Here is a 6321-nt window from a genome sequence, read left to right as displayed (position 1 = left end):
CGACTCAAGGGCACATAACAACAACAACAGTGTAAAAAGACAGTCATTGCCGATCTGACATGGTCCTATAGTAGACAAAGGCAACCCTGTGTGGACTAAAGGTGCCCAGGAGAAGGGAAGAGTCTCTTCTGACCTCCATTTGGAAGACCCTCAACAAGATGAAGAGACAAAGTGTCCGTAACAGGCTTCAGCATATTAGAGACTGAGAGGATTGTGCAGGATAGGGCAAGGTTCCGATTTGTTTGTCACTGGGTCGCTGTGATCTGTAGTCAACTCCACAGCACAGAGTAGCTCTTGTGGCCCAATGCTACAATCCTGAAGGCACGCGGTATGAATATACAAGCTGCTCCGCGGGAGGATGGGCAGTCTCCTCCCATGTGATTAACTGCCTCTGAAAACCCACCAGAGAGCCAGCTATGAGTCAGTTCCAACTCAATGGTACTCGACAACTGCAATAAAAGCACAGAAATACAACAAAAAATATTCTTTTCATCACCCTTCTCCTAAGTCTATATCGTAATAGCAGACTCTTTTCCTTCAGTGAGCAACAGAGGCGGCTTGGCCTCATCAGTAGATTGTTTTGGTGGTCTTTTCAGAGCTGCCATTAATTACACTTGTTGCTGTTGTTAAGTGCCGAGTCATAGGTGACACATAGTGACCCTATGAATGAAAGACCTGAACACTTGTATAACTTTCATTATTTCTCCAAGTTCATAGAGTTTCTGGAGGCAAGCTATTTTGAAAGTGGATGCCACTCCTGCCTCCAAGCTTGTTTGTGTTTAGTTTTGCTTTTTTTAAGAAATATTTTTATTTTATACTGGTTTACTTACAAAGTTTGTATGCATTGTTTTTGACATCAGATCTTGTTTTAATCAGGAGCTCCACCAAACACTGCCCACCATGGATAACCATTATCACATTTGGCACATCAGTGTCACAGTGTTTAGCATCACAGCAACCACAAGTTACCTCTGTATGGCAAATGGATAGACCAGTTCTATACCACTTAGAAGAATGTTTGGCCAAAAACAATTAAAACCAGGCCTGAGTGCCACAGATTAAAATCACCCACCTTTGTCTTGGCTGCATTACTATTTACTAGGCCAACAGAGCTCTTTGTTGTTGTTAAGTGCCATCGTAGATGACCCATTGCATGCGACCCTGTGAACGAAAGACCTGAACACCTGTATAACTTTTATCCTTTCTCCAAGTTCATAGAGTTTCCAGAGGCAAGCTATTTCGGAAGTGGATGCCATTACACTTATGCAAGTGAAAAAAAACCTGACACCATCAACCCTCCTTCCTCAAGGATCATTTGTGGCAAGAGTGAAAAGGAAGCTTTGCACTGTTCTAGCACTAAAGCACATGTTGGAGTACCTAAGTGCTGAAAATTAATGCATCAGTCCCTGCTTCCAGGCTTCTGCCTGACCCATGGATATGTGATTTGTAAGCATCCACACTTTGAAGTTATATTCTTGAAGTTCTGTGAGATGGTGGGAAAAATTATAGAGCTCTAAGATGGAAGACAACAGGTGACATTATAATTTATGGATAAAAGATTCTAGCTGTCAAGGGATCTTACTTGAATCCACAATCAATACACTTGGCACCAGCAGTCAGAAGATCAGGAAGTGTATTGCACTAGGAAAGTCTGCAGTCAGGGACCTCACCAAATTACTGAGGAGCAATGATGTTAGTATGAGGTCTTAGGTACACCTGATTCACACCATGGTCTTCCCAATCACCTGCTATGCATCTGACATCTGGACAAGGAATAAGGAATGACAGAAGAAAAATTGATGCCTTTGAGCTGTGGTGTTGGAAAAGAGCACAGAATGTCAACAGAGTAAATAGATATGTCTCGGGAGGGTCAAGCCAGAGTGGTCCTTAGAAACAAAGATGATACTTTGTTTCTCATACTTTGGGCATGTTGCTAGAAGAGGCTATTCCTTGGAGAGGGACATCATACTCCGAAAAGTGAGAAAGAGTAAGACCCTCAACCAGGTCAATTGACACAGTGACCGCAGCAATGAGCTCGAGTGTGTCAGATATTGTGGAGTTGGCACAGAATAGGACAGGATTCAGATCAATTGCTCATAGGGTTACTATAGACTCACTGTGATTGTGGACTGGACTTAACAGTACCTAATACTAGTAATAATAAGATGGAAGGTAGAATACTGAAGGGAGTTGATGTTTAATATAATAATGTGGTACTGCACATTGGAAAAGCTATTCAACTGGATATCCTTAACCTCTGTCTTTTAGGGACTAGTTTTGTGCTGATTCTTTTAAATGAAAATGTATAGCTCAAACCCACCTTCAGAGGTACTTCAGAAGTAATTCCTGGGGAAAAAATAAAGTAATGTCTGGTGATCTGCTTCTGTAAGGTTACTGTCTTGAAAACACTATGGTTCCTGAGTCTCCCTGAGTTGGAATCACTTCACCACAATTAACGATAGGCAGTTCTGGTGGTGTCAATCCTTAGAAATCTGCATTGCTAACCTGAAGCCTCTCTGATGTTTGTAGTCCCTAGTTGCTCCATGAAAGCAAGATGGCCGATCTCCTCCCATGTGATTTATAGCCTCTAAAAACTTACTGTTGTAGTTAGTTATGTGCTGGCTCATCTCTTCCCAGGTGATTTACAGCCTCTAAAAACTCACTTGTTGAAGTTAGTTATGTGCTGGTAAGTTGCTTGCGACTCATAGCGACCTTAGGTACAACAGCTCTCTATCCTAAGCCAAACTTCTGTCTCTGACACACCTACCCCTGTTATCTCAGCTCAATCCATTTCTTGAGGGTCTTCCTCTCTTGCACTGTCCCTCCACCCTCTCAAGCATAATGTCTCTCTCCAAGGACTGGTCCCTCCTTGCAACATGTCCAAAGTATGTCAGACAGAACTTCAGAATCCTTGCCTCCAAGGAGCAGCCTGATTTCACCCTCTACAGAATGAAACTGTTCTCCTAGCAGTTGATGGTGTATTCACTACTCTTAGCTCAAAGGCATCAATTCTCCTTCTACCATCCCTAGTCATTGTCCAGATTTATGATGCATAGCAAGTAATTGTGAAGACCAAGGCCTAGAAGGTCAGATATGATTTGGTCCCAACTAGACAATGTATGATTTAAAATCAGGAAGGGTGTTTGTCAGGATTATATAGCTCCTTCATATGTATTTGATCTGTATGTTGAGCAAATAATCTGTGAAGCTGGACTCTATAATGAATAATGTGGTATCAGAATCTGAGACTCACCACCAACAACCTGTAAATGACACAACTTTGCTTTGAAGAGGACTTGAAATGCTTGCTGTAGTACATCAAGGACAACAGCGTCCAATGTGGATTACATCTCAACGTAAAGAAAACAAAGGTCCTTATCACTGGGCCAATAGATATCATGATAAATGGAGAAAGGATTAAAATGGTCAATGATTTCATGTTACTTGCATCTACAATCAACAATCAAGAGAATAGATGTATTGCTTTGGGCAAGTTTACTGTCAGCGACTTTTCCAAAATAGTCAAGAGCAATGATGTCAGTTAAAAGATTAAGGTATGCCTGACTCAGGTCCTGACCTTTTCAATCACTTCCTATGCATCTGACAGCTGGACAGTGAAAAAGGATGACAGGAAAAAAACACAAAAACTAATGCCTTTGAGCTGTGTTGTTGGAATACCAAATATCCAATTTGTTGTTAGGTGCCATTGAGGCCCCTGTAACCCATAGGAGCTCTGAAGCCTACCCTGTTCGGAGCCAGTCTCGCTGATTCCCACACATCAACCCCCATTGCCCCAGTTACTGTATCAATCCATCTCATTGGGGTCTTCCTCTCCTGTACTAAATATCCCATGGACTTCCAAAAGAACATAAAGATACATCTTAGGAAAAGTGCAGCCAGAGTGCTTTTTGGAGGCAAGGATGGCAAAGTTTCATCTCCTACTATGGACATGTTGCTAGGAGAGAGATGTTATGCTTATGAAGGCAGTGGTGTCGGTGAAAGAGAGGAACATCCCCATTGAGATGAACAGACCCAGTGAGTGCAGTAAGGGACTCAAGTGTATCAGGGATGAAGATGGCACAGGATAGGACAAGTTCAGGTCTATTGTTCTTAGGGTCACTATGAGTTGTATTTATAATTTATGAGTTCTTATTTGCACCTAACAACAACAGACAGCAACAAGAGTGAATTATATTAACAACAACAAAAACCATTTCCACAATCTTTCAGTAATTTAGACTTTTTACTGCCCCAGAACTAATCTTAGAGATGTTGTTCTTTGTTTCTGAGTAATTTCATTTCCAACTCGAAATGACAGTGTCAGAAACACATGATGGTGACAAAACCACTTGGGTAATGTAGTTTAGTGCTTGCCAGTTAGCATGCTGGACCAGGCCAGGAAGATTTAAAAATGTCACTAATGTACACAAAGCAAGCTGAGTTTTTCCTGGATACACCAGCTCCTCTGAATACCAATACGATGAGCCAATTCTTGGCAAAAATCATAAGGATGATAGTTTGCCCTTTTAGCTTTTTCCTACTCCCATTTTCACATTCCCTGAATACTTTACCCACTGCCAAGAGTAGATTCTGACTCACACAGACCTCTATGGGGAAGAGACTGTCCATTTTTCCTCCTAAAGAGGAGCAGGCGGATTTGAACTGCTTGCCTTTCAATGAGTAGCCCTATACACTGGGCAGTATGCCACTATGGTTCCTACTGTTGTTGTTTGTTGTTGTTATGTGCCGTCGAGTCGTTTGCAACTCATAGCGGCCCTATGTACAACAGCCCTAAACCGTGCTCTATCCTGTGCCAGTCTCATTGCCTCTGACAAACCCATCTCGAGTACCCTAGTCACTGAATCAATCCACCTCATAGAGGGTCTTCCCCTCCTGCGCTGTCCCTCTGCTCTGCCCAGCATGATGTCCCTCTCTAAAGACCTGTCTCTCCTTACATGTCCAAAGTATGTCAGACGAAGCCCCAGAATCCTTGCCTCCAAGGAGCAGCCTGGTTTAACCCTCTCTAGGATGAATCTGTTTTCTTGGCAGTTCATGGTACATTCAATACTCTTCTGCAGCACCACAGCTCAAAGGCTTCAATTCTCCTTCTACCCTCCCTACTCATTGTCCAACTCTCTGATGCATAACAAGTGATTGCAAAAACCATGGCCTGTATCAGGCGGACCTTAGTCTCCAGAGAGACACTGTTGCTCTTCAGTATTTTGGAGAGGTCCCTAACCGCAGACTTTCCCATCGCAATACGTTTTTTTTTTTATTTCCTGGCTACTGGTGCCAAGAGTGTTGACCAGGGTTCCTACTAGGTATTTTAAAATCAGTGAAAAGTTTTGACTTCTTGTAGTTTTTAATGAGAATTATGTTTACTATAAAAGAGAAAAAATTCCTCTCCCTTTCTTTGGGAATTACACAGCCCAGCCTTGTGTACAGAAGCTGTCCTCCTAACAAAAGCCCCAGATCTTGGGGGTTCGAATCCAGAAGAGGCAATGAAAGAAAGCTTGACAATCACCTTCCTTGCTATTTACTGTCTGGGAAACCCCCAGAGGGTCAGTTCTGAGGAGTTTACCCTCCATGACAATGGCTTTTGCCTTTTTATAGTCAAGGAGAATGAATGCCCTATTTCTTTGGGAATATTAATAAAACATCTCAACATTGAAAACAAGGAGGAATTGAGTGTGGGTTAATCCTGCGTGGCGCTGCAGTGAGGCTCTGGTATTCTCTCTCAGCGCCTCCGGGGGTCGACCACCCCCCTGGGGTGTCCCTCCAGGGCCCTTGGCTGAAGCCTGACCCTCTGGCCCTGCAGGGAGGGCGGTGGCGGGTGCCCGGGCCGCAGCCGCCCCGCCTCGCGCCCTCGCCCGCCGTCTACCGGCTGCAGGGGGAGCTGCAGCGGCGCGCAGCTCTCGCGGCGGAGAGCGACCCGAGGTGGGCGGCGGGCGGCGCGGCGCGCGGGCCAGGGCGAGGGGGGCCGAGATCCCCGCGCTCGCGGCTTCTGAGTAGCGACGTTGGGACCCAAGTGAAGCGCGGACGCCACAACGCCGGTGCCCGGTGACTCCCTAAGTGACGCTGAGCTTGTTCCTTCCTCTTCCTCTATCCTCTCCTGCCCCGCCTTCCCTTCCCTCCTCCCTCCTCCTCCTTGAAGAGGAGCCGCCGCCGTCGCTGCCACTAGCGCCGTCATGTCGGCTCCTGCCGGGTCGCCTCATCCGGCCACCAACGCCCGTATCCCGCCCAAACTCGGCGGTGGCGCTGCCGCAGGAGCCGCCGCTCCCTCGGGCCCGGGCCCGGCGCAGCACCAGCAGAACGGTAAGG

The 6321-nt window shown here is 45.4% G+C and overlaps 1 pseudogene; it reads left to right on the top strand.

The window, feature by feature from the left end:
* The first annotated feature begins 6188 nt into the window (after positions 1-6188).
* LOC102848999 overlaps positions 6189-6321 on the top strand; it is an 84196-nt pseudogene continuing 84063 nt past the window's right edge.

Source organism: Elephantulus edwardii, unplaced genomic scaffold (genome assembly GCF_000299155.1).
Source record: "Elephantulus edwardii isolate Elephantulus edwardi_28Jun2011 unplaced genomic scaffold, EleEdw1.0 scaffold00012, whole genome shotgun sequence".
In the NCBI taxonomy this organism is placed as follows: Eukaryota; Metazoa; Chordata; class Mammalia; order Macroscelidea; family Macroscelididae; genus Elephantulus; species Elephantulus edwardii.
The sequence above is the reverse complement of the archived record's forward strand: the minus strand, read 5'-3'. Positions and strand labels throughout refer to the sequence as shown.